At 35.6% G+C, this 21,706-nt stretch overlaps 10 non-coding genes across 10 annotated transcripts; all 10 read left to right on the top strand.

The window, feature by feature from the left end:
* The first annotated feature begins 443 nt into the window (after positions 1 to 443).
* On the top strand, positions 444 to 515 carry TRNAR-GCG (transfer RNA arginine (anticodon GCG)). The gene has a single exon. It is a non-coding gene; the product is annotated as a tRNA-Arg (tRNA).
* Positions 516 to 1,396: 881 nt separating this feature from the next.
* TRNAF-GAA (transfer RNA phenylalanine (anticodon GAA)) lies at positions 1,397 to 1,468 on the top strand. Its single transcript has one exon. It is a non-coding gene; the product is annotated as a tRNA-Phe (tRNA).
* Positions 1,469 to 5,212: 3,744 nt separating this feature from the next.
* Positions 5,213 to 5,284, top strand: TRNAC-GCA (transfer RNA cysteine (anticodon GCA)). Its single transcript has one exon. It is a non-coding gene; the product is annotated as a tRNA-Cys (tRNA).
* Positions 5,285 to 7,117: 1,833 nt separating this feature from the next.
* On the top strand, positions 7,118 to 7,189 carry TRNAF-GAA (transfer RNA phenylalanine (anticodon GAA)). The gene has a single exon. It is a non-coding gene; the product is annotated as a tRNA-Phe (tRNA).
* Positions 7,190 to 8,060: 871 nt separating this feature from the next.
* On the top strand, positions 8,061 to 8,132 carry TRNAC-GCA (transfer RNA cysteine (anticodon GCA)). The gene has a single exon. It is a non-coding gene; the product is annotated as a tRNA-Cys (tRNA).
* Positions 8,133 to 10,868: 2,736 nt separating this feature from the next.
* On the top strand, positions 10,869 to 10,940 carry TRNAF-GAA (transfer RNA phenylalanine (anticodon GAA)). Its single transcript has one exon. It is a non-coding gene; the product is annotated as a tRNA-Phe (tRNA).
* A 2,763-nt stretch (positions 10,941 to 13,703) lies between these two features.
* TRNAC-GCA (transfer RNA cysteine (anticodon GCA)) lies at positions 13,704 to 13,775 on the top strand. Its single transcript has one exon. It is a non-coding gene; the product is annotated as a tRNA-Cys (tRNA).
* Positions 13,776 to 16,503: 2,728 nt separating this feature from the next.
* Positions 16,504 to 16,575, top strand: TRNAC-GCA (transfer RNA cysteine (anticodon GCA)). The gene has a single exon. It is a non-coding gene; the product is annotated as a tRNA-Cys (tRNA).
* A 2,764-nt stretch (positions 16,576 to 19,339) lies between these two features.
* Positions 19,340 to 19,411, top strand: TRNAC-GCA (transfer RNA cysteine (anticodon GCA)). The gene has a single exon. It is a non-coding gene; the product is annotated as a tRNA-Cys (tRNA).
* Positions 19,412 to 21,219: 1,808 nt separating this feature from the next.
* Positions 21,220 to 21,291, top strand: TRNAC-GCA (transfer RNA cysteine (anticodon GCA)). Its single transcript has one exon. It is a non-coding gene; the product is annotated as a tRNA-Cys (tRNA).
* The last annotated feature ends 415 nt before the right edge of the window (positions 21,292 to 21,706 follow it).

The raw sequence follows: 21,706 nt of genomic DNA on the forward strand, positions 1-21,706 counted from the left end.
GTGCAGTTCAAGAAGTCCCTGTTTCATAACCATATACCCTCTTCAATAGATCCTGTCAAAATGTATTTCAACCCAATGCACTGTAAGAAACAATAAGATATATCATCATTTCATATACAAAACAATGAACAATTGGGTTTTACTATGCTCTTAGCACAAAATCAACAAACTGCAGTAGAGAAGCAGTTACGTTTTGCAGAATTTGTGCATTTGACAAAAGATTTTTTTTCCATGTTCCAAGATCTACATGTGATACGAAATGTATGATTTCTTGCAATGGAAACCTCACTGTATTTTACCAATGCAGATAAAGGACATCCTTCGCACCCCATATACTTATAAGGAGGGTTTGGTGGCTGAAAATGCATTGCTTTGATGGTGATTGCATGTTGCTTGCACTTTGTACATATTACTGAATTAATAAAGGGGAAGATTTCAGAACTGGGGTTATAGCTCAGTGGTAGAGCATTCGACTGCGGATCAAGAGGTCCCTAGTTCAAATCTGGGTGCCCCCTTGTCCAACTTTTTTACCTGTAGAAATATTTTTTTAATTAAATAAATTGAAGAAAACTTTTACAATCTTAGCATTTTATGTAATGAGCAACACATTTCTACATTTGAAATACTCCTGATCATCTCCTGAAACATAGGGTAAACACCATTAAGCTGTTTCGGATTTCTTTGTATGATACAAGTTGTGTATTACATTCACACAAGTTCTACTGGTGATATTATCAGTTTGAAATAGTCCATTGGAAGCTCATATGAATGTTATAAAACTGTGGTGGAAACCAATAATATGCCCTTAATGAAATGTATTAATTTGTACAGCTGACCAGAAGTGCACTGATGTCATTAGTTCTACAATTTCCATACAGTCACCCGCTCTATCACCTTTTTTAAAAAGGGCAGTTTTCAGCATTCAAGGGTTTAACTCAGTGGTAGAGCGTAGGAGTGCAGTTCAAGAAGTCCCTGTTTCATAACCATATACCCACTTCAATAGATCCTGTCAAAATGTATTTCAACCCAATGCACTGTAAGAAACAATAAGATATATCATCATTTCATATACAAAACAATGAACAATTGGGTTTTACTATGCTCTTAGCACAAAATCAACAAACTGCAGTAGAGAAGCAGTTACGTTTTGCAGAATTTGTGCATTTGACAAAAGTTTTTTTTCCATATTCCAAGATCTACATGTGATACGTAATCTATGAATTCTTGCAATGGAAACCTCACTGTATTTTACCAAGGCAGATAAAGGACATTTTTTCTACCCCTTATTCTTATAAGGAGGGTTTGGTGGCTGAAATTGCATTGCTTTGATGGTGATTGCATGTTGCTTCCACTTTGTACATATTACTGAATAAATAAAGGTGAACATTTCAGAACTGGGGGTATAGCTCAGTGGTAGAGCATTTGACTGAAGGTCAGGAGGTCCCTAGTTCAAATCTGGGTGCCCCCCTTGTCCAACTGTTTTACCGGTAGAAATATTTTATTAATTAAATAAATTGAAGAAAACTTTTACAATCTTAGCATTTTATGTAATGAGCAACACATTTCTACATTTGAAATACTCCTGATCATCTCCTGAAACATAGGGTAAACACCATTAAGCTGTTTCGGATTTCTTTGTATGATACAAGTTGTGTATTACATTCACACAAGTTCTACTGGTGATATTATCAGTTTGAAATAGTCCATTGGAAGCTCATATGAATGTTATAAAACTGTGGTGGAAACCAATAATATGCCCTTAATGAAATGTATTAATTTGTACAGCTGACCAGAAGTGCACTGATGTCATTAGTTCTACAAGTTCCATACAGTCACCCACTCTATCACCTTTTTAAAATAAAAGGGCAGTTTTCAGCATTAGAGAGTTAAACTCAGTGGTAGAGCGTAGGAGTGCAGTTCAAGAAGTCCCTGTTTCATAACCATATACCCTCTTCAATAGATCCTGTTAAAATGTTTTTCAACCTAATGCACTGTAAGAAACAATGAGATATATCATCATTTCATATACAAAACAATGAACAATTGGGTTTTACTATGCTCTTTGCACAAAATCAACAAACTGCAGTAGAGAAGCAGTTACGTTTTGCAGAATTTGTGCATTTGACAAAAGTTTTTTTTCCATGTTCCAAGATCTACATGTGATACGAAATGTATGAATTCTTGCAATGGAAACCTCACTGTATTTTACCAAGGCAGATAAAGGACATCTTTTGTACCCCTTATACTTATAAGGAGGGTTTGGTGGCTGAAAATGCATTGCTTTGATGGTGATTGCATGTTGCTTCCACTTTGTACATATTACTGAATAAATAATGGTGAACATTTCCGAAATGGGGGTAAAGCTCAGTGGTAGAGCATTTCACTGGAGATCAAGAGGTCCCTAGTTCAAATCTGGGTGCACCCTTGTTCAGCTGTTTTACCTGTAGAAATATTTTTTTAATTAAATACATTGAGGAAAACATTTACAATCTTAGCATTTTATATAATGAGCAACACATTTCTACATTTGAAATACTCTTGATCATCTCCTGAAACATAGGGTAAACACCATTAAGCTGTTTAGGATTTCTTCATATGATACAAGCTGTGTTTTACATTCACCCAAGTTATACTGGTGATATTATCAGTTTGAAATAGTCCATTGGAAGCTCATATGAATGTAATAAAACTGTGGTGAAAACCAATAATATGCCCTTAATGAAATGTATTGATTTGTACAGCTGACCAGAAGTGCACTGATGTCATTAGTTCTACAAGTTCCATACAGTCACCCACTCTATCACCTTTTTAAAAAAGGGCAGTTTTCAGCATTCAAGGGTTTAACTCAGTGGTAGAGCGTAGGAGTGCAGTTCAAGAAGTCCCTGTTTCATAACAATATACCCTCTTCAATAGATCCTGTTAAAATATTTTTCATCCCAATGCACTGTAAGAAACAATAGGATATATCATCATTTCATATAAAAAACAATGAACAATTGGGTTTAACTATGCTCTTAGCACAAAATCAACAAACTGCAGTAGAGAAGCAGTTACGTTTTGCAGAATTTGTGAATTTGACAAAAGATTTTTTCCATGTTCCAAGATCTACATGTGATACAAAATATATGAATTCTTGCAATGTAAACCTCACTATATTTTTCCAAGGCAGATAAAGGACATCCTTCGCACCCCATATACTTATAAGGAGGTTTTGGTGGCTGAAAATGCATTGCTTTGATGGTGATTGCATGTTGCTTGCGCTTTGTACATATTACTGAATTAATAAAGTCGAACATTTTCGATCTGTGGGTATAGCTCAGTGGTAGAGCATTTGACTGCATATCAAGAGGTCCATAGTTCAAATCTGGGTGCCCCCTTTTCCAACTGTTTTACCTGTAGAAATATAGTTTAATTAAATACATTGAAGAAAACATTTACAATCTTAGCATTTTATGTAATGAGCAACACATTTCTACATTTGAAATACTCCTGATCATCTCCTGAAACATAGGGTAAACACCATTAAGCTGTTTAGGATTTCTTCATATGATACAAGATGTGTTTTACATTCACCCAAGTTCTACTGCTGATATTATCAGTTTGAAATAGTCCATTGGAAGCTCATATGAATGTTATAAAACTGTGGTGGAAACCAATAATATGCCCTCAATGAAATGTGTTGATTTGTACAGCTGACCAGAAGTGCACTGATGTCATTAGTTCTACAAGTTCCATACAGTCACCCACTCTATCACCTTTTTAAAAAAGGGCAGTTTTCAGCATTCAAGGGTTTAACTCAGTGGTAGAGCGTGGGAGTGCAGTTCAAGAAGTCCCTGTTTCATAACAATATACCCTCTTCAATAGATCCTGTTAAAATGTTTTTCATCCAAATGCACTGTAAGAAACAAGAGGATATATCATCATTTCATATAAAAAAACAATGAACAATTGGGTTTAACTATGCTCTTAGCACAAAATCAACAAACTGCAGTATAGAAGCACTTACGTTTTGCAGAATTTGTGCATTTGACAAAAGTTTTTTTTTCCATGTTCCAAGATCTACATGTGATACGAAATGTATGAATTCTTGCAATGGAAACCTCACTGTATTTTACCAAGGCAGATAAAGGACATCCTTCGCACCCCATATACTTATAAGGAGGGTTTGGTGGCTGAAAATGCATTGCTTTGATGGTGATTGCATGTTGCTTCCACTTTGTACATATTACTGAATAAAAATAGGTGAACATTTTAGAATTGGGGGTATAGCTCCGTGGTAGAGCATTTGCTTGCAGCTCAAGAGGTCCCTAGTTCAAATCTAGGTGCCCTCTTGTCCAACTGTTTTACCTGTAGAAATATTTTTTTAATTAAATAAATTGAAGAAAACATTTACAATCTTAGCATTTTATGTAATGAGCAACACATTTCTACATTTGAAACACTCCTGATCATCTCCTGAAACATAGGGTAAACACCATTAAGCTGTTTAGGATTTCTTCATATGATACAAGCTGTGTTTTACATTCACCCAAGTTCTACTGGTGATAATATCAGTTTGAAATAGTCCATTGGAAGCTCATATGAATGTTATAAAACCGTGGTGGAAACCAATAATATGACCTTAATGAAATGTATTTATTTGTACAGCTGACCAGAAGTGCACTGATGTCATTAGTTCTACAAGTTCCATACAGTCACCCACTCTATCACTTTTTTAAAAAAGGGCAGTTTTCAGCATTCAAGGGTTTATGTCAATGGTAGAGCGTAGGAGTGCAGTTCATGAAGTCCCTGTTTCATAACCATATACCCTCTTCAATAAATCCTGTCAAAATGTTTTTCAAGCCAATGCACTGTAATAAACAATAAGATATATCATCATTTCATAGACAAAACAATGAACAATTGGGTTTAACTATGCTCTTAGCACAAAATCAACAAACTGCAGTAGAGAAGCTGTTACGTTTTGTAGAATTTGTGCATTTGACAAAAGTGTTTTTTCCATGTTCCAAGATCTACATGTGATACGAAATGTATGAATTCTTGCAATGGAAACCTCACTGTATTTTACCAAGGCAGATAAAGGACATCTTGTGTACCCCTTATAGTTATAAGGAGGGTTTGGTGGCTAAAAATGCATTGCTTTGATGGTGATTGCATGTTGCTTGCACTTTGTAAATATTACTGAATTAATAAAGAAAATAATTTCAGAACTGGGGGTATAGCTCAGTGGTAGAGCATTTGACTGCAGATCAGGAGGTCCCTAGTTCAAATCTGGGTGCCCCCTTGCCCAACTGTTATACCTGTAGAAATGTTTTTTTAATTAAATAAATTGAAGAAAACATTTACAATCTTAGCATTTGATGTAATGAGCAACACATTTGTACATTTTAAATACTCCTGATCATCACCTGAAACATAGGGTAAACACCATTAAGCTGTTTAGGATTTCTTCATATGATACAAGCTGTGTTTTACATTCACCCAAGTTCTATTGGTGATATGATTAGTTTGAAATAGTCCATTGGAAGTTCATATGAATGTTATAAAACTGTGGTGGAAACCAAAAATATGCCCTTAATGAAATGTATTAATTTGTACAGCTGACCAGAAGTGCACTGATGTTATTAGTTCTACAAGTTCCATACAGTCACCCACTCTATCACCTTTTTAAAAAAGGGCAGTTTTCAGCATTCAAGGGTTTATGTCAGTGGTAGAGCATAGGAGTGCTTTTCAAGAAGTCCCTGTTTCATAGCCATATACCCTCTTCAATGGATCCTGTTAAAATGTTTTTCAACCCAATGCACTGTAAGAAACAATAGGATATATCATCATTTCATATACAAAACAATGAACAATTGGGTTTAACTATGTGCTTAGCACAAAATCAACAAACTGCAGCAGAGAAGCAGTTACATTTTGCAGAATTTGTGCATTTGACAAAAGATTTTTTTTCCATGTTCCAAGATCTACATGTGATACGAAATGTATGAATTCTTGCAATGGAAACCTCACTGTATTTTACCAAGGCAGATAAAGGACATCCTTCGCACCCCATATACTTATAAGGATGGTTTGGTGGCTGAAAATGCATTGCTTTGATGGTGATTGCATGTTGCTTGCACTTTGTACATATTACTGAATTAATAAAGGTGAACATTTCAGAAATGGGGTTATAGCTCAGGGGTAGAGCATTTCACTGCAGATCAAGAGGTCCCTAGTTCAAATCTGAGTGCCCCCTTGTCCAACTGTTTTACCTGTAGAAATATTTATCAATTAAATAAATTGAAGTAAACATTTACAATCTTAGCATTTTATGTAATGAGCAACACTTTTCTACATTTGAAATACTCCTGATCATCACCTGAAACATAGGGTAAACACCATTAAGCTGTTTAGGATTTCTTCATATGATACAAGCTGTGTTTTACATTCACCCAAGTTCTACTGGTGATATGATCAGTTTGAAATGGTCCATTGGAAGCTCATATGAATGTTATAAAACTGTGGTGGAAACCAATAATGTGCCCTTAATGAAATGTATTAATTTGTACAGCTGACCAGAAGTGCACTGATGTCATTAGTTCTACAAGTTCCATAGAGTCACCCATTCTATCACCTTTTTAAAAAAGGGCAGTTTTCAACATTGAAGGGTTTATGTCAGTGGTAGAGCGTAGGAGTGCAGTTCAAGAAGTCCCTGTTTCATAACAATATACCCTCTTCAATAGATCCTGTTAAAATATTTTTCATCCCAATGCACTGTAAGAAACAATAGGATATATCATCATTTCATATAAAAAACAATGAACAATTGGGTTTAACTATGCTCTTAGCACAACATCAACAAACTGCAGTAGAGAAGCAGTTACGTTTTGCAGAATTTGTGCATTTGACAAAAGTTTTTTTCCATGTTCCAAGATCTACATGTGATACGAAATGTATGAATTCTTGCAATGTAAACCTCACTATATTTTACCAAGGCAAATAAAGGACATCCTTCGCACCCCATATACTTATAAGGAGGTTTTGGTGGCTGAAAATGCATTGCTTTGATGGTGATTGCATGTTGCTTGCGCTTTGTACATATTACTGAATTAATAAAGGCGAACATTTTTGAACTGCGGGTATAGCTCAGTGGTTGAGCATTTGACTGAAGAACAAGAGGTCCCTAGTTCAAATCTGGGTGCCCCCTTGCCCAACTGTTATACCTGTAGAAATGTTTTTTTAATTGAAGAAAACATTTACAATCTTAGCATTTTATGTAATGAGCAACACATTTCTACATTTGAAATACTCCTGATCATCTCCTGAAACATAGGGTAAATACCATTAAGCTGTTTCGGATTTCTTCATATGATACAAGCTGTGTTTTACATTCACCCGAGTTCTACTCGTGATATTATCAGTTTGAAACAGTCCATTGGAAGCTCATATGAATGTTATAAAACTGTGGTGGAAACCAATAATATGCCCTTAAGGAAATGTATTAATTTGTACAGCTGACCAGAAGTGCACTGATGTCATTAGTTCTACACGTTCCATACAGTCACCCACTCTATCACCTTTTTAAAAAAGGGCAGTTTACGCATTCAAGGATTTAACTCAGTGGTAGAGCGTAGGAGTGCAGTTCAAGAAGTCCCTGATTCATAACAATATACCCTCTTCAGTAGATCCTGTTAAAATGTTTTTCATCCCAATGCACTGTAAGAAACAATAGGATATATTATCATTTCATATAAAAAACAATGAACAATTGGGTTTAACTATGCTCTTAGCACACGATCAACAAAATTCAGTAGAGAAATAGATACGTTTTGCATAATTTGTGCATTTGACAAAAGTTTTTTTTCCATGTTCCAAGATCTACATGTGATACGAAATGTATGAATTAATGCAATGGAAACCTCACTGTATTTTACCAAGGCAGATAAAGGACATTCTTCGCACCCCACATACTTATAAGGAGGGTTTGGTGGCTGAAAATGCATTGCTTTGATGGTGATTGCATGTTGCTTGCACTTTGTACATATTACTGAATTAATAAAGGTCCGCTTTTCAGAACTGGGGGTATAGCTCAGTGGCAGAGCATTTGACTGCAGATCAAGAGGTCCCTAGTTCAAATCTGGGTGCCCCCTTGTTCAACTGTTTTACCTGTAGAAATATTTTTTTAATTAAATAAATTGAAGAAAACATTTACAATCTTAGCATTTTATGTAATGAGCAACACATTTCTACATTTGAAATACTCCTGATCATCTCCTGAAACATAGGGTAAACACCATGAAACTGTTTAGGATTTCTTCATATGATACAAGCTGTGTTTTACATTCACCCAAGTTCTACTCGTGATATTATCAGTTTGAAATAGTCCATTGGAATCTCATATGAATGTTATAAAACTGTGGTGGAAACCAATAATATGCCCTTAATTAAATGTATTAATTTGTACAGCTGACCAGAAGTGCATTGATGTCATTAGTTTTACAAGTTCCATACAGTCACCCACTCTATCACCTTTTTAAAAAAGGGCAGTTTTCAGCATTCAAGGGTTTAACTCAGTGGAAGAGCATAGGAGTGCAGTTCAAGAAGTCCCTGTTTCATAACCATATACCCTCGTCAATAGATCCTGTTAAAATGTATTTTTTAACCCAATGCACTGTAAGAAACAATAAGATATATCATCATTTCATATACAAAACAATGAACAATTGGGTTTAACTATGCTCTTAGCACACGATCAACAAAATTCAGTAGAGAAACAGATACGTTTTGCAGAATGTGTGCATTTGACAAAAGTTTTTTTTCCATGTTCCAAGATCTACATGTGATACGAAATGTATGAATTAATGCAATGGAAACCTCACTGTATTTTACCAAGGCAGATAAAGGACATCTTTTGTACCCCATATACTTATAAGGAGGGTATGGTGGCTGAAAATGCATTGCTTTGATGGTGATTGCATGTTGCTTGCACTTTGTACATATTACTGAATTAATAAAGGTGAACTTTTCAGAACTGGGGGTATAGCTCAGTGGTAGAGAATTTTACTGCATATCAAGAGGTTCCTAGTTCAAATCTGGGTGCCCCCTTGTCCAACTGTTTTACCTGTAGAAGAAAACATTTACAATCTTAGCATTTGATGTAATGAGCAACACATTTCTACTTTGAAATACTCCTGATCATCATCTGAAACATAGGGTAAACACCATTAAGCTGTTTAGGATTTCTTCATATGATACAAGCTGTGTTTTACATTCACCCAAGTTCTATTGGTGATATGATTAGTTTGAAATAGTCCATTGGAAGCTCATATGAATGTTATAAAACTGTGGTGGAAACCAATAATATGCCCTTAATGAAATGTATTAATTTGTACAGCTGACCAGAAGTGCACTGATGTCATTAGTTCTACAAGTTCCATACAGTCACCCACTCTATCACCTTTTTAAAAAAGGGCAGTTTTCAGCATTCAAGGGTTTATGTCAGTGGTAGAGCGTAGGAGTGCTTGTCAAGAAGTCCCTGTTTCATAACCATATACTCTCTTCAATAGATACTGTTAAAATGTTTTTCAACCCAATGCACTGTAAGAAACAATAGGATATATCATCATTTCATATACAAAACAATGAACAATTGGGTTTAACTATGTGCTTAGCACAAAATCAACAAACTGCAGTAGAGAAGCAGTTACATTTTGCAGAATTTGTGCATTTGACAAACGATTTTTTTCCATGTTCCAAGATCTACATGTGATACGAAATGTATGAATTCTTGCAATGGAAACCTCACTGTATTTTACCAAGGCAGATAAAGGACATCCTTCGCACCCCATATACTTATAAAGAGGGTTTGGTGGCTGAAAATGCATTGCTTTGATGGTGATTGCATGTTGCTTGCACTTTGTACATATTACTGAATTAATAAAGGTGAACTTTTCAGAACTGGGAGTACAGCTCAGTGGTAGAGCATTTGACTGCACATCAAGAGCTCCCTATTTCAAATCTGGGTGCCGACTTGTTCAACTGTTTTACCTATAGAAAAAAACATTTACAATCTTAGCATTTGATGTAATGAGCAACACATTTCTACATTTGAAATACTCCTGATCATCACCTGAAACATAGGGTAAACACCATTAAGCTGTTTAGGATTACTTCATATGATACAAGCTGTGTTTTACATTCACCCAAGTTCTACTGGTGATATTATCAGTTTGAAATAGTCCATTGGAAGCTCATATGAATGTTATAAAACTGTGGTGGAAAGCAATAATATGCCCTTAATGAAATGTATTAATTTGTACAGCTGACCAGAAGTGCACTGATGTCATTAGTTCTACAAGTTCCATACAGTCACCCACTCGATCACCTTTTTAAAAAAGGGCAGTTTTCAGCATTCAAGGGTTTAACTCAGTGGTAGAGCGTAGGAGCACAGTTCAAGAAGTTCCTGTTTCATAACCATATACCCTCATCAATAGATCCTGTTAAAATGTTTTTCAACCCAATGCATTGTAAGAAACAATAGGATATATCATCAATTCATATAAAAAACAATGAACAATTGGGTTTAACTATGCTCTTAGCACAAAATCAACAAACTGCAGTAGAGAAGCAGTTACGTTTTGCAGAATTTGTGCATTTGACAAAAGTTTTTTTTCCATGTTACAAGATCTACATGTGATACGAAATGTATGAATTCTTGCAATGTAAACCTCACTATATTTTACCAAGGCAGATAAAGGACATCCTTCGCACCCCATATACTTATAAGGAGGTTTTGGTGGCTGAAAATGCATTGCTTTGATGGTGATTGCATGTTGCTTGCGCTTTGTACATATTACTGAATTAATAAAGGCGAACATTTTTGAACTGTGGGTATAGCTCAGTGGTAGAGCATTGGACTGAAGATCAAGAGGTCCCTAGTTCAAATCTGGGTGCCCCCTTGCCCAACTGTTATACCTGTAGAAATGTTTTTTTAATTAAATAAATTGAAGAAAACATTTACAATCTTAGCATTTTATGTAATGAGCAACACATTTCTACATTTGAAATACTCCTGATCATCTCCTGAAACATAGGGTAAATACCATTAAGCTGTTTCGGATTTCTTCATATGATACAAGCTGTGTTTTACATTCACCCAAGTTCTACTCGTGATATTATCAGTTTGAAACAGTCCATTGGAAGCTCATATGAATGTTATAAAACTGTGGTGGAAACCAATAATATGCCCTTAAGGAATTGTATTAATTTGTACAGCTGACCAGAAGTGCACTGATGTAATTAGTTCTACAAGTTCCATACAGTCACCCACTCTATCACCTTTTTAAAAAAGGGCAGTTTTCAGCATTCAAGGATTTAACTCAGTGGTAGAGCGTAGGAGTGCAGTTCAAGAAGTCCCTGTTTCATAACAATATACCCTCTTCAGTAGATCCTGTTAAAATGTTTTTCATCCCAATGCACTGTAAGAAACAATAGGATATATTATCATTTCATATAAAAAAACAATGAACAATTGGGTTTAACTATGCTCTTAGCACAAAATCAACAAACTGCAGTAGAGAAGCAGTTACATTTTGCATAATTTGTGCATTTGACAAAAGATTTTTTTTCCATGTTCCAAGATCTACATGTGATACGAAATGTATGAATTCTTGCAATGGAAATCTCACTGTATTTTACCAAGGCAGATAAAGGACATCCTTCGCACCCCATATACTTATAAGGAGGGTTTGGTGGCTGAAAATGCATTGCTTTGATGGTGATTGCATGTTGCTTGCACTTTGTACATATTACTGAATTAATAAAGATCCAATTTTCAGAACTGGGTGTATAGCTCAGTGGCAGAGCATTTGACTGCAGATCAAGAGGTCCCTAGTTCAAATCTGGATGCCCCCTTGTTCAACTGTTTTACCTGTAGAATTTTTTTTTAATTAAATAAATTGAAGAAAACATTTACAATCTTAGCATTTGATGTAATGAGCAACACATTTCTACATTTGAAATACTCCTGATCATCTCCTGAAACATAGGGTAAACACCATGAAACTGTTTAGGATTTCTTCATATGATACAAGCTGTGTTTTACATTCACCCAAGTTCTACTCGTGATATTATCAGTTTGAAATAGTCCATTGGAAGCTCATATGAATGTTATAAAACTGTGGTGGAAACCAATAATATGCCCTTAATTAAATGTATTAATTTGTACAGCTGACCAGAAGTGCACTGATGTCATTAGTACTACAGGTTCCATACAGTCACCCACTCTATCACCTTTTTAAAAAAGGGCAGTTTTCAGCATTCAAGGGTTTAACTCAGTGGAAGAGCATAGGAGTGCAGTTCAAGAAGTCCCTGTTTCATAACCATATACCCTCGTCAATAGATCCTGTTAAAATGTATTTTTTAACCCAATGCACTGTAAGAAACAATAAGATATATCATCATTTCATATACAAAACAATGAACAATTGGGTTTAACTATGCTCTTATCACAAGATCAACAAAATGCAGTAGAGAAACAGATACGTTTTGCAGAATGTGTGCATTTGACAAAAGTTTTTTTTCCATGTTCCAAGATCTACATGTGATACGAAATGTATGAATTAATGCAATGGAAACCTCACTGTATTTTACCAAGGCAGATAAAGGACATCTTTTGTACCCCATATACTTATAAGGAGGGTATGGTGGCTGAAAATGCATTGCTTTGATGGTGATTGCATGTTGCTTGCACTTTGTACATATTACTGAATTAATAAAGGTGAACTTTTCAGAACTGGGGGTATAGCTCAGTGGTAGAGAATTTGACTGCATATCAAGAGGTCCATAGTTCAAATCTGGGTGCCCCCTTGTCCAACTGTTTTACCTGTAGAAGAAAACATTTACAATCTTAGCATTTGATGTAATGAGCAACACATTTCTACATTTGAAATACTCCTGATCATCACCTGAAACATAGGGTAAACACCATTAAGCTGTTTAGGATTTCTTCATATGATACAAGATGTGTTTTACATTCACCAAAGTTCTATTGGTGATATGATTAGTTTGAAATAGTCCATTGGAAGCTCATATGAATGTTATAAAACTGTGGTGGAAACCAATAATATGCCCTTAATGAAATGTATTAATTTGTACAGCTGACCAGAAGTGCACTGATGTCATTAGTTCTACAAGTTCCATACAGTCACCCACTCTATCACCTTTTTAAAAAAGGGCAGTTTTCAGCATTCAAGGGTTTAACTCAGTGGTAGAGCGTAGGAGTACAGTTCAAGAAGTTCCTGTTTCATAACCATATACCCTCATCAATAGATCCTGTTAAAATGTTTTTCAACCCAATGCATTGTAAGAAACAATAGGATATATCATCAATTCATATAAAAAACAATGAACAATTGGGTTTAACTATGCCCTTAGCACAAAATCAACAAACTGCAGTACAGAAGCAGTTACGTTTTGCAGAATTTGTGCATTTGACAAAAGTTTTTTTTCCATGTTCCAAGATCTACATGTGATACGAAATGTATGAATTCTTGCAATGGAAACCTCACTGTATTTTACCAAGGCAGATAAAGGACATCCTTCGCACCCCATATACTTATAAGGAGGGTTTGGTGGCTGAAAAGCATTGCTTTGATGGTGATTGCATGTTGCTTGCACTTTGTACATATTACAGAATTAATAAAGGTGAACTTTTCAGATTTGGGGGTATAGCTCAGTGGTAGAGCATTTGACTGCAGATCAAGAGGTCCCTAGTTCAAATCTGGGTGCACCCTTGTTCAACTGTTTTACCTGTGGACATTTTTTTTTAATTAAATACATTGAAGAAAACATTTACAATCTTAGCATTTTGTGTAATGAGCAACACATTTCTACATTTGAAATACTCCTGATCATCTCCTGAAACATAGGGTAAACACCATGAAACTGTTTAGGATTTCTTCATATGATACAAGCTGTGTTTTACTTTCACCCAAGTTCTACCGGTGATATTATCAGTTTGAAATAGTCCATTGGATGCTCATATGAATGTTATAAAACTGTGTTGGAAACCAATAATAAGCCCTTAATGAAATGTATTAATTTGTACAGATGTTCCATACAGTCACCCACTCTATCACCTTTTTAAAAAAGGGCAGTTTTCAGCATTCAAGGGTTTATGTCAGTGGTAGAGCGTAGGAGTGCTGTTCAAGAAGTCCCTGTTTCATAACCATATACCCTCTTCAATAGATCCTGTTAAAATGTTTTTCAACCCAACGCACTGTAAGAAACAATAGGATATATCATCATTTCATATACAAAACAATGAACAATTGGGTTTAACTATGTGCTTAGCACAAAATCAACCAACTGCAGTAGAGAAGCAGTTACATTTTGCAGAATTTGTGCATTTGACAAAAGATTTTTTTTCCATGTTCCAAGATCTACATGTGATACGAAATGTATGCATTCTTGCAATGGAAACCTCACTGTATTTTACCAAGGCAGATAAAGGACATCCTTTGCACCCCATATACTTATAAGGAGGGTTTGGTGGCTGAAAATGCATTGCTTTGATGGTGATTGCATGTTGCTTGCGCTTTGTACATATTACTGAATTAATAAAGGTAAACTTTTCAGAACTGGGAGTACAGCTCAGTGGTAGAGCATTTGACTGCAGATCAAGAGGTCCCTATTTCAAATCTGGGTGCCCCCTTGTTCAACTGTTTTACCTATAGAAAAAAACATTTACAATCTTAGCATTTGATGCAATGAGCAACACATTTCTACATTTGAAATACTCCTGATCATCACATGAAACATAGGGTAAACACCATTAAGCTGTTTAGGATTACTTCATATGATACAAGCTGTGTTTTACATTCACCCAAGTTCTACTGGTGATATTATCAGTTTGAAATAGTCCATTGGAAGCTCATATGAATGTTATAAAACTGTGGTGGAAACCAATAATATGCCCTTAATGAAATGTATTAATTTGTACAGCTGACCAGAAGTGCACTAATGTCATTAGTTCTACAAGTTCCATACAGTCACCCACTCTATCACCTTTTTAAAAAAGGGCGGTTTTCAGCATTCAAGGGTTCAACTCAGTGGTAGAGCGTAGGAGTACAGTTCAAGAAGTTCCTGTTGCATAACCATATACCCTCATCAATAGATCCTGTTAAAATGTTTTTCAACCCAATGCATTGTAAGAAACAATAGGATATATCATCAATTCATATAAAAAACAATGAACAATTGGGTTTAACTATGCTCTTAGCACAAAATCAACAAACTGCAGTAGAGAAGCAGTTACGTTTTGCAGAATGTGTGCATTTGACAAAATATGTTTTTTTCCATGTTCCAAGATCTACATGTGATACGAAATGTATGAATTCTTGCAATGGAAACCTCACTGTATTTTACCAAGGCAGATAAAGGACCTCTTTTGTACCCCTTATACATATAATGAGGGTTTGGTGGCTGAAAATGAATTGCTTTGATGGTGATTGCATGTTGCTTCCACTTTGTACATATTACTGAATAAATAAAGGTGAACATTTTAGAAATGGGGTTATAGCTCAGGGGTAGAGCATTTCACTGCAGATCAAGAGGTCCCTAGTTCAAATCTGGGTGCCCCCGTGTCCAACTGTTTTACCTGTAGAAATATTTATCAATTAAATAAATTGAAGTAAACATTTACAATCTTAGCATTTTATGTAATGATCAACACTTTTCTACATTTGAAATACTCCTGATCATCACCTGAAACATAGGGTAAACACCATTAAGCTGTTTAGGATTTCTTCATATGATACAAGCTGTGTTTTACATTCACCCAAGTTCTACTGGTGATATGATCAGTTTGAAATGGTCCATTGGAAGCTCATATGAATGTTATAAATCTGTGGTGGAAACCAATAATGTGCCCTTAATGAAATGTATTAATTTGTACAGCTGACCAGAAGTGCACTGATGTCATTAGTTCTACAAGTTCCATAGAGTCACCCACTCTATCACCTTTTTAAAAAAGGGCAGTTTTCAACATTGAAGGGTTTATGTCAGTGGTATAGCGTAGGAGTGTAGTTCAAGAAGTCCCTGTTTGATAACCATATACCCTCTTGAATAGATACTGTTAAAATGTTTTTCAACCCAATGCACTGTAAGAAACAATAGGATATATCATCATTTCATATACAAAACAATGAACAATTGGGTTTAACTATGCTCTTAGCACAACATCAACAAACTGCAGTAGAGAAGCAGTTACATTTTGCAGAATTTGTGCATTTGACAAAAGATTTTTTTCCATGTTCCAAGATCTACATGTGATACGAAATGTATGAATTCTTGCAATGGAAACCTCACTGTATTTTACCAAGGCAGATAAAGGACATCCTTCGCACCCCATATACTTATAAGGAGGGTTTGGTGGCTGAAAAGCATTGCTTTGATGGTGATTGCATGTTGCTTGCACTTTGTACATATTACAGAATTAATAAAGGTGAATTTTTCAGATCTGGGGGTATAGCTCAGTGGTAGAGCATTTGACTGCAGTTCAAGAGGTCCCTAGTTCAAATCTGGGTGCCCCCTTGTTCAACTGTTTTACCTGTGGACATTTTTTTTTAATTAAATAAATTGAAGAAAACATTTACAATCTTAGCATTTTGTGTAATGAGCAACACATTTCTACATTTGAAATACTCCTGATCATCTCCTGAAACATAGGGTAAACACCATGAAACTGTTTAGGATTTCTTCATATGATACAAGCTCTGTTTTACTTTCACCCAAGTTCTACTGGTGATATTATCAGTTTGAAATAGTCCATTGGAAGCTCATATGAATGTTATAAAACTGTGTTGGAAACCAACAATACGCCCTTAATGAAATGTATTAATTTGAACAGATGACCAGAAGTGCACTGATGTCATTAGTTCTACAAGTTCCATACAGTCACCCACTCTATCACCTTTTTAAAAAAGGGCAGTTTTCAACATTCAAGGGTTTATGTCAGTGGTAGAGCGTAGGAGTGTAGTTCAAGAAGTCCCTGTTTCATAACCATATACCCTCTTCAATAGATCCTGTTAAAATGTTTTTCAACCCAATGCACTGTAAGAAACAATATGATATATCATCATTTCATATACAAAACAATTAACAATTGGGTTTAACTATGCTCTTAGCACAAAATCAACAAACTGCAGTAGAGAAGCAGTTACATTTTGCAGAATTTGTGCATTTGACAAAAGATTTTTTTTCCATGTTCCAAGATCTACATGTGGTACGAAATGTATGAATTCTTGCAATGGAAACCTCACTGTATTTTACCAAGGCAGATAAAGGACATCCTTTGCACCCCATATACTTATAAGGAGGGTTTGGTGGCTGAAAATGCATTGCTTTGATGGTGATTGCATGTTGCTTGCACTTTGTACATATTACTGAATTAATAAAGGTGAGCTTTTCAGAACTGGGGGTATAGCTCAGTGGTAGGGCTATTGACTGCAGATCAAGAGGTCCCTAGTTCAAATCTGGGTGCCACCCTTGTTCAACTGTTTTACCTGTAGAAAAAAACTTTTACAATCTTAGCATTTGATGTAATGAGCAACACATTTCTACATTTGAAATACTCCTTATCATCTCCTGAAACATAGGGTAAACACGATGAAACTGTTTAGGATTTCTTCATATGATACAAGCTGTGTTTTACATTCACCCAAGTTCTACTGGTGATATTATCAGTTTGAAATAGTCCGATGTAAGCTCATATGAATGTTATAAAACTGTGGTGGAAACCAATAATATGCCCTTAATGAAATGTATTAATTTGTACAGCTGACCAGAAGTGCACTGATGTCATTAGTTCTACAAGTTCCATACAGTCACCCACTCTATCACCTTTTTAAAAAAGGGCAGTTTTCAGCATTCAAGGGTTTATGTCAGTGGTAGAGCGTAGGCGTGCTTTTCAAGAAGTCCCTGTTTCATAACCATATACCCTCTTCAATAGATCCTGCTAAAATGTTTTTCAACCCAATGCACTGTAAGAAACAATAGGATATATCATCATTTCATATACAAAACAATGAACAATTGGGTTTAACTATGCGCTTGGCACAAAATCAACAAACTGCAGTAGTGAAGCAGTTACATTTTGCAGAATTTGTGCATTTGACAAAAGATTTTTTTTCCATGTTCCAAAGATCTACATGTGATACGAAATGTATCAATTCTTGCAATGGAAACCTAACTGTATTTTACCAAGGCAGATAAAGGACATCCTTCGCACCCCATATACTTATAAGGAGGGTTTGGTGGCTGAAAATGCCTTGCTTTGATTGTGATTGCATGTTGCTTGCACTTTGTACATATTACTGAATTAATAAAGGTGAGCTTTTTAGAACTGGGAGTACAACTCAGTGGTAGAGCATTTGACTGCAGATCAAGAGGTCCCTAGTTCAAATCGGGGTGCCCCCTTGTCCAACTGTTTTACCTGTAGAAATATTTCTCAATTGAATAAATTGAAGTAAACATTTACAATCTTAGCATTTTATGTAATGAGCAACACTTTTCTACATTTGAAATACTCCTGATCATCACCTGAAACATAGGGTAAACACCATTAAGCTGTTTAGGATTTCTTCATATGATACAAGCTGTGTTTTACATTCACCCAAGTTCTACTGGTGATATGATCAGCTTGAAATGGTCCATTGGAAGCTCATATGAATGTTATAAAAATGTGCTGGAAACCAATAATGTGCCCTTAATGAAATGTATTAATTTGTACAGCTGAGCAAAAGTGCACTGATGTCATTAGTTCTACAAGTTCCATAGAGTCACCCACTCTATCAACTTTTAAAAAAGGGCACTTTTCAACATTCAAGGGTTTATGTCAGTGGTAGAGCGTAGGAGTGTAGTTCAAGAAGTCCCTGTTTCATAACCATATACCCTCTTCAATAGATCCTGTTAAAATGTTTTTCAACCCAATGCACTGTAAGAAACAATAGGATATATCATCATTTCATATACAAAACAATGAACAATTGGGTTTAACTATGCTCTTAGCACAACATCAACAAACTGCAGTAGAGAAGCAGTTACATTTTGCAGAATTTGTGCATTTGACAAAAGATTTTTTTTCCATGTTCCAAGATCTACATGTGATACGAAATGTATGAATTCTTGCAATGGAAACCTCACTGTATTTTACCAAGGCAGATAAAGGACATCCTTCGCACCCCATATACTTATAAGGAGGATTTGGTGGCTGAAAATGCATTGCTTTGATGGTGATTGCATGTTGCTTGCACTTTGTACATATTACTGAATTAATAAAGGTGAACTTTTCAGAACTGGGGGTATAGCTCAGTGGTGGAGCATTTGACTGCAGATCAAGAGGTCCCTAGTTCAAATCTGGGTGCCCCCTTGTTCAACTGTTTTACCTGTAGAAAAAAACATTTACAATCTTAGCATTTGATGTAATGAGCAACACATTTCTACATTTGAAATACTCCTGATCATCTCCTGAAACATAGGGTAAACACCATGAAACTGTTTAGGATTTCTTCATATGATACATGCTGTGTTTTACATTCACCCATGTTCTACTGGTGATATTATCAGTTTGAAATAGTCCATTGGAAGCTCATAGGAATGTTATAAAACTGTGGTGGAAACCAATAATATGCCCTTAATGAAATGTATTAATTTGTACAGCTGACCAGAAGTGCACTGATGTCATTAGTTATACCAGTTCCATACAGTCACCCACTCTCTCACCTTTTTAAAAAAGGGCAGTTTTCAGCATTCAAGGGTTTAACTCAGTGGTAGAGCGTAGGAGTGCAGTTCAAGAAGTCCCTGTTTCATAACCATATACCCTCGTCAATAGATCCTGTTAAAATGTTTTTCAACCCAATGCACTGTAAGAAACAATAGGATATATCATCATTTCATATAAAAAACAATGAACAATTGGGTTTAACTATGCTCTTAGCACAAACTCAACAAACTGCAGTAGAGAAGCAGTTACGTTTTGCGGAATTTGTGCATTTGACAAAAGCTTTTTTTCCATGTTCCAAGATCTACATGTGATACGAAATGTATGAATTCTTGCAATGGAAACCTCACTGTATTTTACCAAGGCAGATAAAGGACATCTTTTGTACCCCTTATACATATAATGAGGGTTTGGTGGCTGAAAATGAATTGCTTTGATGGTGATTGCATGTTGCTTCCACTTTGTACATATTACTGAATAAATAAAGGGGAACATTTCAGAAATGGGGTTACAGCTCAGGGGTAGAGCATTTCACTGCAGAACAAGAAGTCCCTAGTTCAAATCTGGGTGCCCCCTTGTCCAACTGTTTTACCTGTAGAAATATTTCTCAATTGAATAAATTGAAGTAAACATTTACAATCTTAGCATTTTATGTAATGAGCAACACTTTTCCACATTTGAAATACTCCTGATCATCACCTGAAACATAGGGTAAACACCATTAAGCTGTTTAGGATTTCTTCATATGATACAAGCTGTGTTTTACATTCACCCAAGTTCTACTGGTGATATGATCAGTTTGAAATGGTCCATTGGAAGCTCATATGAATGTTATAAAAATGTGCTGGAAACCAATAATGTGCCCTTAATGAAATGTATTAATTTGTACAGCTGAGCAAAAGTGCACTGATGTCATTAGTTTTACAAGTTCCATAGAGTCACCCACTCTATCACCTTTTTAAAAAAGGGCAGTTTTCAACATTGAAGGGTTTATGTCAGTGGTAGAGCGTAGGAGTGTAGTTCAAGAAGTCCCTGTTTCATAACCATATACTCTCTTCAATAGATACTGTTAAAATGTTTTTCAACCCAATGCACTGTAAGAAACAATAGGATATATCATCATTTCATATACAAAACAATGAACAATTGGGTTTAACTATGCTCTTAGCACAACATCAACAAACTGCAGTAGAGAAGCAGTTACATTTTGCAGAATTTGTGCATTTGACAAAAGATTTTTTTTCCATGTTCCAAGATCTACATGTGATACGAAATGTATGAATTCTTGCAATGGAAACCTCACTGTATTTTACCAAGGCAGATAAAGGACATCCTTCGCACCCCATATACTTATAAGGAGGATTTGGTGGCTGAAAATGCATTGCTTTGATGGTGATTGCATGTTGCTTGCACTTTGTACATATTACTGAATTAATAAAGGTGAACTTTTCAGAACTGGGGGTATAGCTCAGTGGTAGAGCATTTGACTGCAGATCAAGAAGTCCCTAGTTCAAATCTGGGTGCCCCCTTGTTCAACTGTTTTACCTGTAGAAAAAAACATTTACAATCTTAGCATTTGATGTAATGAGCAACACATTTCTACATTTGAAATACTCCTGATCATCTCCTGAAACATAGGGTAAACAACATGAAACTGTTTAGGATTTCTTCATATGATACAAGCTGTGTTTTACATTCACCCAAGTTCTACTGGTGATATTATCAGTTTGAAATAGTCCATTGGAAGCTCATATGAATGTTATAAAACTGTGGTGGAAAGCAATAATATGCCCTTAATGAAATGTATTAATTTGTACAGCTGACCGGAAGTGCACTGATGTCATTAGTTCTACAAGTTCCATAGAGTCACCCACTCTATCACCTTTTTAAAAAAGGGCAGTTTTCAACATTGAAGGGTTTATGTCAGTAGTAGGGCGTAGGAGT

Source organism: Ambystoma mexicanum, chromosome 4q (genome assembly GCF_040938575.1).
Source record: "Ambystoma mexicanum isolate Mex_15411 chromosome 4q, UKY_AmexF1_1, whole genome shotgun sequence".
In the NCBI taxonomy this organism is placed as follows: domain Eukaryota; kingdom Metazoa; phylum Chordata; class Amphibia; order Caudata; family Ambystomatidae; genus Ambystoma; species Ambystoma mexicanum.